The 11,400-nt window shown below is 39.7% G+C and overlaps 1 protein-coding gene across 2 annotated transcripts in view; it reads left to right on the top strand.

Moving 5' to 3' along the window:
- The first annotated feature begins 405 nt into the window (after positions 1–405).
- SH2D4A (SH2 domain containing 4A) overlaps positions 406–11,400 on the top strand; it is a 117,582-nt gene continuing 106,587 nt past the window's right edge. Inside the window, exon 1 of one of the 2 annotated variants that reach the window (XM_007476431.3) lies at positions 406–736. The gene's annotated coding sequence lies outside the window, so the exon portion shown is untranslated. The remainder of the gene's footprint in view (positions 737–11,400) is intronic. The other variant, XM_016432779.2, reaches the window with a different exon arrangement.

Below are 11,400 nucleotides of genomic sequence, written 5' to 3'. Positions count from 1 at the left end.
GTGCTTTGCAAATGTTATTTTATTTAATCTTCATAACTGTTCATTGAAGCAGCCTCGGCTTCATTTTACAAAAGAGGAAATTCAGGCTGAGAGAGGCTAAAGGACTTGTCCAGGCTCACAAGTTTGTTTTAGTCAGAATCTGAACTCAGGTCTTCCCAATTCCAAGTCCAGCACTCTATCCACTAAACTATCATTCCTAACTTTCATGGAATCACGAGGTCTGGAATGTCTGAAAGAGTCCCACAGATATAAATAAATATCTTAGGTACAGGAAAATGGCAAGGCAAGTTAACCACATCAGAGAGACCTAAAGGAGTGGCTGTCAGAGGACACCAATAATTTGCTAGTATGGGAAGCAAGGGAAAGGTTCACTTTACTCCTTTCAGATCAAAAACACCAAAAGTCGCTGCATTAGGGTCAGCGGTGATTCAAAGCCAGATACTAGCCAGTCTAGGAGTCGGCAGAGCTAAGGCAACTGTTGCCTCCGCCAGCAGTTTGGGACTTTTCAAGAGGCAGGGGTGGGGCTGACGAGCTCCAAGTCATCTGGGTGTGTGCGACCTGGTCCCGGGAGACGCAAGCAGGGAAGGGGTTTTGCTTGTTCTGCTTTTGGGATTTAATTGTTTTGATCCTGCTGAACTCTACCACCAGCCACTGCCAGTCTTCCTCTCTCCCCAGGTCTGAGTTCCTCTGACAGCCCAAACCGAAAGACTCAGGTGCTTGGGTCATCCCTGCGCAGGTGAGTTCGGGATTGCAACCCGGGCTGGCAGTGCCGAGAAAGAGTTAGAGGGGACTGATAAATCGGAGAGGGGAGAAAGAATGGAACACGTGAGGGAGGGGAAGCAACTGGGAGTGGGTGGCGAGCAATGGAGTGTTCTTGGGAGTGAGACTAAAAGTTGTGGCTGGGGGAGGGGGAATGAAGTCAGCAGAAAGGCTGCCTCGGACCTCAGGCTGGGGAAAGAAAGAGGGTTTAGTCTCCTATCCGTGGCAGAGATCTGGGTGGGAGCCGGTGAGGTGAGGTGAGGTGAGGTGAGAAGGGCACTGTGGATGGTAGAGGTCTGTATTCAGCTAGCACTTCTCCCAACCTCTGGTACCTCCAAACTCCATAGCATTCCGCACCCCATCCGCCCTCCTCTCGGTCCTTCCCCATGTCCCCCCTCCACCATCCCCCTCAAGGTGCTGGCGCTTGGAAAAGCTCAGGTGTGTGGTGTAGGCTGGGGCAGGATGTGGCTGGCGGACAGGTGTCCAATGTCTGATATTTGGTGTCTGGTGTCCGCCGCCGCAGGCAGGCAGGCTGGCTGGCTGGGTGGGTGAGCAACAGGTCCCTGACGGTTGTGGGGGAGGGGAAAGGAAGGAGGACAAGGAGGTGGTGGTTAGCGCTCGCAGGAGGTGGAAGGAACTCCTGAAGAAGTCCGGCGGATCTGGTGTGGCAACTCTGGGTTAGTGATCTTGTGTGCGTGCCTGCGTGCGTGCGTGCTCATGTGCCGGGAGCCAGGGCTGCTCCAAGCCGGCTCAACCCTTCCCGGGACAGGCGGGCGGGAACCTGTGGTGTCAGAAAAACACTGGGCTGGGGCAGCGGCGAAAAGCTGACTGGACACCTAGCCTGGGGCCAGCTTCTCAGGCGCGCGCACGCGGCGCACGCCAGTACACATACTCCTAAGGCTCAGGGGAGAACGCATACATACATTCCCTTGTTGGGCACGGCATCTCATCTTCCTCTTACCCCATTACCCAGATGTCTCATACACACACACACACACACACACACACACACACACAAGGCAGTGGATTTGCAGCTGGGGAACTGGGTTCTGGGTTCGAATTCCGCGGGGGGGGACACAGATTGTATTCGCCTGAAGCTGGACAAGTCCTTTTACCTTTCTGGAGGACCTCATTTGCCTTATCTGTAAAATGAGGGTTTGGAATGAGATAATCTCTTTTAAAGTCCTTTCAATCTCTAAATACTTTTACTACACGCCCTGCATTTTCCCTGGTGCCTCTCTGATTGATTTAAGGGAGTACTACCGACCCGACACGCTTGGTACCCTCTTTGAAAAGCCAGTCCTTTGCTGTGCCCCAGTGCTTTGGCTCCAAGTGTGCCAGAGAGCCCAACGGTCCATCGTAGGCGGCCTAGAGGACGAGAGCCTTTCCTAGATGGCGGGTGGCTGGCTAACTGGGCCAGCAGGCCGTGGGCGGTGTTCTTAGGCAGGGGGCCAAGCCCCTTGAGAGCAAGTGGCGGGGGCGGAATGCCCAAGAAAGCCCCAGGCAGGCAGCTTCAGGACTTTCTCAATCTGGAAGGTCACCCGCTAGGTGCCCTGGGGGTGGGAGTGAAGGTGCTTGTTCTAGAAGACGGCACCTTTGCTTGGATACACACTGCCAGTTTGTGTCAGAGGAGGGATTTGAACCCACCTCTTTCCAACTTCTTGGGTGACTGTCCATCTCTCAGCTAAATTTACCTCCATTTAAAAGTTGCATTTTCCTAACTACTGCCTGGTAGGTAGCTACCTGGGTTCTCAGGGTTATAGATTAGAATTTGCATTAGAAAGAGGAGTGTAATGGAGGAGAGGAGAGAAGCAAATTAGCTGTATGAATAGACTTGCAGTTTACTCTACAATTCTTAATTCTTGCATATGGAAATGTACCTGTTTATGAATTTCTGTCAAATGCAGAATAACAAATTAAAATCCTGAAAAAGGGAGGAAAAAAGCTGAGGGGGAGGATTGGAGGAATCTCCTTTGACTTGATTTCTGTTCAATGAATTGATCCTAAATTGATAATTGTTTACTTTCTTCTTGAATCAAGAGAAGACACTTGGTTTAGAATGGTGGAGCTGCAGATATTCGGGCCTCTGTTGGCTGTCCTTGAAGCCTTTTCACCTTATTATGATCTGCCAAAGCTTAAACTCCAGGACTGTGACATTCCAGAACCCAGGATCACCTTCCAACTCCCTAACTGGAAACCTTGGCAGAGTACTTCAGTGGGTCGGGAAATCAGAGTGGGGAAAACCCTTGTTAGTCACAGGTCTATTTCCTTATTTTTAAACTCTGGTCTCACCATAGTTATCTGGTAAATACTATAAAAGTTTAAATGTCATTCTCTTCCTATTTCATAGCATACCAGAATTTTTGAGCAGGAGGGAGCTTTGGAAATAATTTAGTTCAACCTGATCATTTTTGCAGAGGAGGAAAATGAAGCCTTGGAAGGTTTTGTTAAATGCCTTGTCTTTGGACAAAGTTAGTGATGTTTTTAATATTTTATAATTTTAAAATTTTGTAGTTGTTTTGTTTGAGTTTATGCAGTTAGGAAAGGTCAGAGGCAGTGTTCCTTGTCATACTCCATTCTGCCCTATCAGATTCCCAGAACCTACCTTCCATAGTGAAGTTTCACAGTAGATATTTAATAAATGCTCTCATTGACCTTTGAGGAAACTGAGGGCCTGTTAACATTCTGTTAAATGACTTGCCTGAGGTCACACAGCCAGTGATATTCTTTGAAACTATTTTTAAAATCTTATAATTGTTCTCTTGACTATCTCATGGCTTGTAGAAAGATGACTGCTCATTTTATTAATAAGTGGGGAAACTAAGACACAAAGGATTCAAGTAATTTATCTAGAGTCATTTAGTGAATCATTTTATACAATGCACATTATTCATAAGACAGTTATAAGGACCAAAGTGTCATTTGAGATCCCTGGAAGAAATATATGAACTCATGGTATTAATATTATAATATTTAAAAAGATATTTGCAACAGTGAATGGGCTTTCTACATAAGAGTTCCTTATATAGAATTTTAAAAATCACAGGCCCAGACCCCCATTCCCCCAAAAATAAAACAGAGAAATTATTTGGATAGATTAAATTTGAACAGAAGGAGTTAATGTAAGAAACAGAATCCCATTCTTAATTATCTTTCAGTCTCCTCCAGCACCAAGGTTAATAAATGTTAAATGAATGAATGAACAAATGAATGTGTAAAGTAGAAGATAATTGAAACTGGGACAAGGGAATTAGGAAGTCTGTAGAATTAAAGAGGAAAAGGCAGGTTTCAGAGACTTATTCAATAAATAAGTGTCTGTATTTTATGATGGTATGTAGCTAGATCATATATACCTGAATGATAAAGTGGTTGACATGGATGTCCTGTTGAAATTTTCCCTTTTTGTTCCTGCTTGCTCTCTCTACATACTTCTAGCCAAAGATACTTGTTATGGGATCATACCTTTAGAGCATTAAAAGATCTTGAATTGAATCCAACTCCCTAACTTTCTAGATGAAAGAACTGAGGCTTATAGAAATTAACTGACTTATTTAAGATAGGTAGGGGTAGAAGTCAAATTCAAACCCAGGTCCACTGACTCCAAATCCAGCATTCTTTCCAATGTATCATGTTATCTGTTTTGGCCAATGGGATGATGCAACGATGATGACAACTAACTATATAAGATTTGAAGGTTTGCAAAACACTTCACACATCTCATTTCATCCTTAAAACAATACTGTGAGGTGGGTGTTATTATTATCAGCATTTTACAGATGAGGAAACTGAGGTTCACAGATATTAAATGATTTGGTCAGGGTCACACAGCTAGTGAGTTTCTTAGAGGAAATTCAAACTCAGGTCTTCCTGACTCCCAGTATGCACTGCACTACCTAGTTGCTGATAATTCTACTATTAAAAGACACATTGAATGATTAGGGCTTATAGTTTAACCCACTAGATAAAGTAAAACACACAGCCTTCCCCTTCACTTAAACATTGGCATAATTATCTATTTTGCATGCTTGATATATAGCCACAGCCTAAAAAGCCCCATTGACTGGTCTGTTTGCTTTTAATGATTACTTTCATGAGGTGATTTGGTGTACAATAGCATGGGAGATAATGCTTCTTTCTGTCAGAGATTCCTTAATCTTCTCAATCTTCTCTCTTTGACAGTTGGGGCTTTTTTCATTCAGATTTATCTCTTTTTTAAAATTTAATAACCCTTATCTTTTGCCTTAGAATCAAGACTATGTATTGGTTCTGAGGCAGAAGAGTGATAAGGTCTAGGAGATGGGGGTTAAGAGACTTGCCCAGGCTCAGACCCCTTAGGAAGTACTTCGAGATCACATTTGAATGCAGGGCCTCTTGTCTTCAGACCTGGCCCTTGATCCTCTGAGCCACCTAGCTGCCTCTCATATTTGCCCTTTGATTCACAATTCAGAAGCTGAGGTCAGGCTATTATTATTAAAAGGGGCCATTGCTTTTGATTTCTCCAAAGGGACTGTCACTCTTTGTGGTTCATAATACATATGTATTTCAAGGGGACATGATTCTATTTGATAGAGTAATTTTGTTAGATAACTGGTTGCCCAGAAGATAGAGTGCTGGCCCTAGAGCCAGGAAAACGAGTTCAAATCTGGCCTCAAATATTTGTTAGCTGCATGACTTTGACCAAGTGATTTAACCTCTGTTTGCCTCAATTTCTTCAACTGCAAAATGAGGATAATACAATTACTTGCCATAAAGAGTTGTTCTAAAGATCAAATGATTTGATTTTTTTTAAGGTGCTAAACACAGTGCTCAACAAATAGGGCATTGTATTAGTGCTTATTTCCTTCCCTTACTCCCACCATGGTCCTTTCCTCTATAAATGTCAAAACTTTTCACCTAGAACTTCTTCGCCTTTTTTGTGCCATGAACCTTTTTGTTAGTCTTGAAAAAAATCTATGTATCACTTCTCAGAAAAGCATTTTTTAAAATTCATAATCAAAGGGAATGTTCATTTAAGTTAGAAATTAGTGAAAATAAGGGCATAAAGTAGCAAAACCAAGCTGGACTGGTAGCAAGAGGAAGTATAACTAGACTCTAACCTACATTCATTCAAATAGATATAGAAAATGTGCCAAACTGAGACCTGATTGGGAAATGCAAGAAAAAACTAGTTTTCCTAGCCAAGGTTGTCACAGAGAGATAGATGTGGGCATTGTGGATGAGATCTACACAACAATGAAGTTGGAATATGCCAGTACAGGAAAAGTCTGTGCACCAGCAAGATAAAGAGGTCCTAGATCTAGCACAGAGAGAGCTAAACAGGACAGGGTTGCCTGAGGAGGGAACATGCACATAAGGGTAGAACCCAGAGCAAGAAGTGGTTATGGAGGCCATGGACTGTGTTCCAGGCATGAAGCAAGTCTGAAAGTGAGCATCAACTGAAAGGGAGCTTCTGACTTCAAAAGGGGAGTGGGGTCTCATTTCCAACTTCTAGCCCACTTTTGGAGCTTGCATCAGAATAACCATGAAAGGGAGCATGCAATTCTGTCTCTCTGAACAAGCAGAACCTTCCAGTATATGATTGTGGTTGAGTAGAACAGCAGTCTATTGGAAATCAAAATAAGGCATGCTTAGATCCAAACCAGTCAAGAACTTTTAGAGCTCAGACCAAGAGGACATTGGATCAGATTTTGTCTTGAATTGAGAACAATGAAAGTGTGTTGGTTTCTACCAGAGTTTTCCCTGAGATCATGGAATTATACAATAGAAGAGCTTGGATCTAGCATAAAATCTAGAGTCAGGAACTAGGCCAGAAGAATAAGCAAACACAGTAAGAACTGTGCCATTAAAACAAATAACCCTTTTCAAAACTGTTATGATAATAGGGAAACTCAAAATACAAAACTAGAAAATAATGACTCCAAAGTATGTACAAGATAAACATACAGCTTTAGGCACAAGTAAAACGAGAAGTCCTAAAAGAGATAAAGCATGAGTTTTTTATTTATTTTCTTTTTTAAAATTTCCACATAAATTTTCCAAAGTTCTATAATCAATATTATCTCCTTCCCTTCTTCCCTCTCCCCCTCAGAGTTGACAAGAAATTCAATCTGTGTTATATTTGTATTATCATGTAAAACATTTCCATATTATTCATTTTTGAAAGCAAATAATCTCATAAAACCCAAAGCCCAAATCATATACTCAAAATAAACAAGTGATAAATCATGTTTTCATCTGCATTTCTACTCCAATAGTTCTCTCTCTGGAGGTGGATAGCATTCATTTTTATAAGTCCTCAGAACTGTCCTGGATCATTATATTGCTGTTAGTAGCAAAATCTGTCACATTTGATCATTCTATGATATTGCAGTTACTGTGTACAATGTTCTCCTGCCTCTGCTTATTTCACTCTGTATCAGTTCATGTCAGTCTTTCCATTTCTTTCTGAAATCATCCTGTTCATTATTTCTGATGGCACAATAGAATTCCATCACCATCATATACCACATTTTGTTCAGTCATTCCTCAATTGAGGGACATCCCTTTAGTTTCCAATCCTTTGCCACCACAAAAAGAGCAGCTATGAATATTTTTGCATAAACGGGTCCTTTCCCAATATTTTTATTTGCTATGGGATACAGACTTAGTAGTGGTATTACTGGATCAAAGAGTATGCATTGTTTTATAGCCCTTTGGGCATAATTCCAAATTGCCCTCTACAATGATTGGAAGAGTTCACAACTCCATCAGCAATGCATTAGTGTTTATCATTTTCCTTTACTGTCATATTGGCCAATCTAATAGATGTGAAGTGATACCTCAGAGTTGTTTTAATTTGCATTTCTCTAATTAAGAGGGATTTAGAACATTTTTTCATATGATTATTGATAGCTTTGATTTCTTTATCTGAAAACTGCCTATTCATATCCTTTGACCATTTACCAACTGGGGAATGACTTGGATTCTTATAAATCTGACTTATTTTTTTATACATTTGAGAAATGAGACCTTTAAAAGTGTAATTTTTTAAAAATAGAGTTAAATTTAAAATTAAATGAGAGTACAAGAGAAAATAATTAGAAAATAAATGAGAGTCATGGAAAAAAGAATTGGAAAGAGAATTATTAGTGTGGCACAAACATTAGTTTGGCAAAACCAAACATAAGCAACAAACTCCTTGATACTTCAGATATTCCAAATAGAGGACAATGACTCCATGAAACAACAAGAAATATTGAAACAAACTAAAACAACTAAAATGTTAGAAAAATATAAAGTATCTCATTGCAAAAACAACTAACCTGGAAAACAGATTGATGGGAGGGAGTTTAAGAATCATTGGACAAAGCCTACACATTATATTTCAATAATTCATAAAAGAAAACTGTCCAAATCTCTTAGTACTAGAAGGCAAAATAGAAATAGAAAAAAAAATATATTAGTTGCCTTCTGAAAGAAATCCCTAAACGAAAACTCCCAGGAGCAAATTTTGGAGTTTCTAGGTCAAACAAACAAACAAAAAAATACTGCAAGCAGCCAGAAAGAAAGGGTTCAGGTACTGAGGAGCCACAGTCAGGACTACACATGATTTAGTTGCCATAACCATAAAAAGATCAGAGAGTTTGTAATTTGATATTCCAGAAAGCAAAATATATAGAACTATAATTGAAAAACTTTCTCAGAAAAACTGAATAGTTTCCTACTAAGAGAAAATGAGCCTTTAAATAAAGAACTTCCAAACATTTCTGATGAAAAGACTAGAGCTATATAGAAACTTTGAAGTACAATCACAGTAGTCAAGAGTAACATAAAGCAAACATGCATGAACTATCATAAGAGATAAGTAAGGGATAAACTGCTTACATTTTGATATAAGGAGATGATACATATATTCCCCCAGAATCCTCTCAGCATCAGGGGTCATAGAGTATAACAGAGTGTATCTAGAAGTGATTCAGTTATGTTATAATTTTGAAAGAAGAATGGAAAGAAGGGAAGAAGCATGCACTAGGAAGGGGAAAAGGGAAAAGGATGGGGAAAATTATCTCAAATAACCAGGTCCACAAAAAAGAAACCCATATAAACAAGAAGGAAGTACATGATACTTGAACTTTATTAGAATCTTTACTAGTGAAAGACACCAAACCACACACACACACACACACACACACACACACACACACACACACACACACAGAGTCATAGAGTTGAGTACAGAAATCAGAAGGAAAAGAGAAGGGAAAATTACTGGAAGGGTAGATTACAGGAGAATTAAGTCCTAAATGAAACACTTTAATGAAAAGATGCACAAAATATTTTAGAAGTTATTTCTGTAGTAGCTAGCTAAGAATTGGAATAGTGAGGGGGCACTACCAATTGGGCAATAGTTGAACAAATTATGGTATATAAATGTGATGAAATGTTAGTGTACTGCAAGAAATGATAGAGGAGATGGTTTCAGATAAACTTTGGAAGGCTTATGGGCTGATACAGAGTGAGGTGATCAGAACCAGGAGAATTCTTATGTGGTGACAATATTATAAAGACAAGCAACTCTGAAAATCTTAGAAATTCTGATCAGCGAAATGACTGATTCCCAAGTACACATGATGAAGTACACCTCCTGATAGAGAGGTAATAGGCTCAAAGTTCAGATAGAGGAATATTTTTGGCAATGGCCAATTCAGGAATTTTTTATTTTGCTTGATCATACATGTTTATAACACAATACTATTTTTCTTTCTTTCTAAATTGGGGAAGAGGTGAGAGAAAGAAAAGGTAGATTGTTGTTGAATAAAAAAAATTAATTTACAAAAAAGGAAATATAAATATAATTTTTCATCCAAGTTCACAGGCCCTTTTGAATTTCTCCATGAATCTCCCATTCCAAATCCTATATTAAGAAGCCCTGTTCTATATAGCCAAAGTTGGTTTTTGAGAACTGCTCTGATAGAAAAATTATAACTCTCATGTATATAACTTCAATATATTTGTAATAATTAGATACATGACAATATCTTAAGGCAGAGGGTGAAAAATAATACTCTAATTATGAAGATACTAATAAGGACTATTTCATGTTTAAATTGGCATTTTATGACATAGGTTTAAATCTAACCAAAAAAAAAGAATTGGACAGTTTTTTCTGAATTGGACATTTTTTTAAGGCTACTTGTAAACCTTAAAATTTCTTAGACTTATAAATGTTGGAAATTTCACCATTGGGAAATTTCATACTTGAAAAATTTCCTACTGATAGTCTATTGGAATGTGAACCCCTTTGGCATGGGAGGGTCCTTCTTGTCCCTACTTAAGATTACTTTAGGACAGAAACCTTTTGCTGAACAATGGAAAGGGCTTTGACCTATGCTTAAGCATAGAACAGGAAGTTCTTTGAGTCACGATTGATTTTAGAATTGATACAATAGAGATACTTAGAATGACAGAACCAGGTCTTGGAGCTTCCAATCTCCACCCTACTCAGGGTAACAGGATTTAGGAAGGGCTGCAGCAAAGGATCAAGATTTAATTATTTGAGAGTATGACCTTCAACATATATGTGCAAAGCCACAGACCTCTGAGCGGTCCTGGGTTAATCTAGAGCCACCATTGGCACAGGGAAGACATGGACAGTGATTGGTAGATGTGAGAACTGAAGGGAGGGAGCTTGGATGCCTTAAAGATAGCGGGGTCTGAGGACTGAGGAGGAGGTTGGAGAGGTTTTGCTCTGAGATGCTTGCTCTGAAGGAAGCTGGAGGTGGAGGCCCCTGAGACTGTTTCTCCATTTTGGTCACGTGAGTGATAGGGACTGATCTCTTTTCTTTGCCTCAGCTATCTAAGGGCTTGGGTCTTTTGGCCCAGCCTAAACAGAGGGGGTATTTAAGCCCTATTCCCTTCTCTCCCCTTTCTCTCTCTCTCTCTCTCTCTCTCTCTCTCTCTCTCTCTCTCTCTCTCTCTCTCTCTTATACCTTTCTTCCTCCTGTTTGTAATTAAAAACTCCATAAAAGGTTGACTGCTGACTTGAGTTTAATTTAGGAATTACATAGCTGAATTCCTTGGCGACCTTAAATTAATATATATCAGTCTTTTAAAGTGATTTCCTTGTCACATACTTGAGCAGGTAGTATTCAACAATGAACCAATATTTTCCCTTTCAATTCCTTTCTTGATTGACACTATTAAATATTAATTAACACTATTAAAAATCTTTTTTTTTTTCAGTTAATGTCATTCCTATGGTCAGAAATGGTTTTCAAATGATAGGACAGAGATGAATTTGTCGGTGTGAGACTTTTTACATTTTGGGACAGTGGAGGTCATAGTAAGGATAAGAACATGAGCTAACTCCTTATTCATTCACCCAGTGCCTCCTTGAATTCCTAGGAGAGTACCTTCTGCATCTGACAAGCACTATAAGGATAGAAGCTGAACAGTCAGTCAACAAATATACAACCCCTGCTTTCTATGAGTTCATAGTCCAATGAAGGAGATAAGATGCAAATAACTATGTAAATACAAAACAAATGCAGAATAAATGAGACATAATCAAGTGAGGGAAGACACTACCATTAAGAGGGGTCAGGAAAGTTTTTTGCAAAAGGTAGAATTAAATTGGATGGCTTAGCAAAGAGCCAGTTACAG

Source organism: Monodelphis domestica, chromosome 1 (assembly GCF_027887165.1).
Source record: "Monodelphis domestica isolate mMonDom1 chromosome 1, mMonDom1.pri, whole genome shotgun sequence".
In the NCBI taxonomy this organism is placed as follows: domain Eukaryota; kingdom Metazoa; phylum Chordata; class Mammalia; order Didelphimorphia; family Didelphidae; genus Monodelphis; species Monodelphis domestica.
The sequence above is the reverse complement of the archived record's forward strand: the minus strand, read 5'-3'. Positions and strand labels throughout refer to the sequence as shown.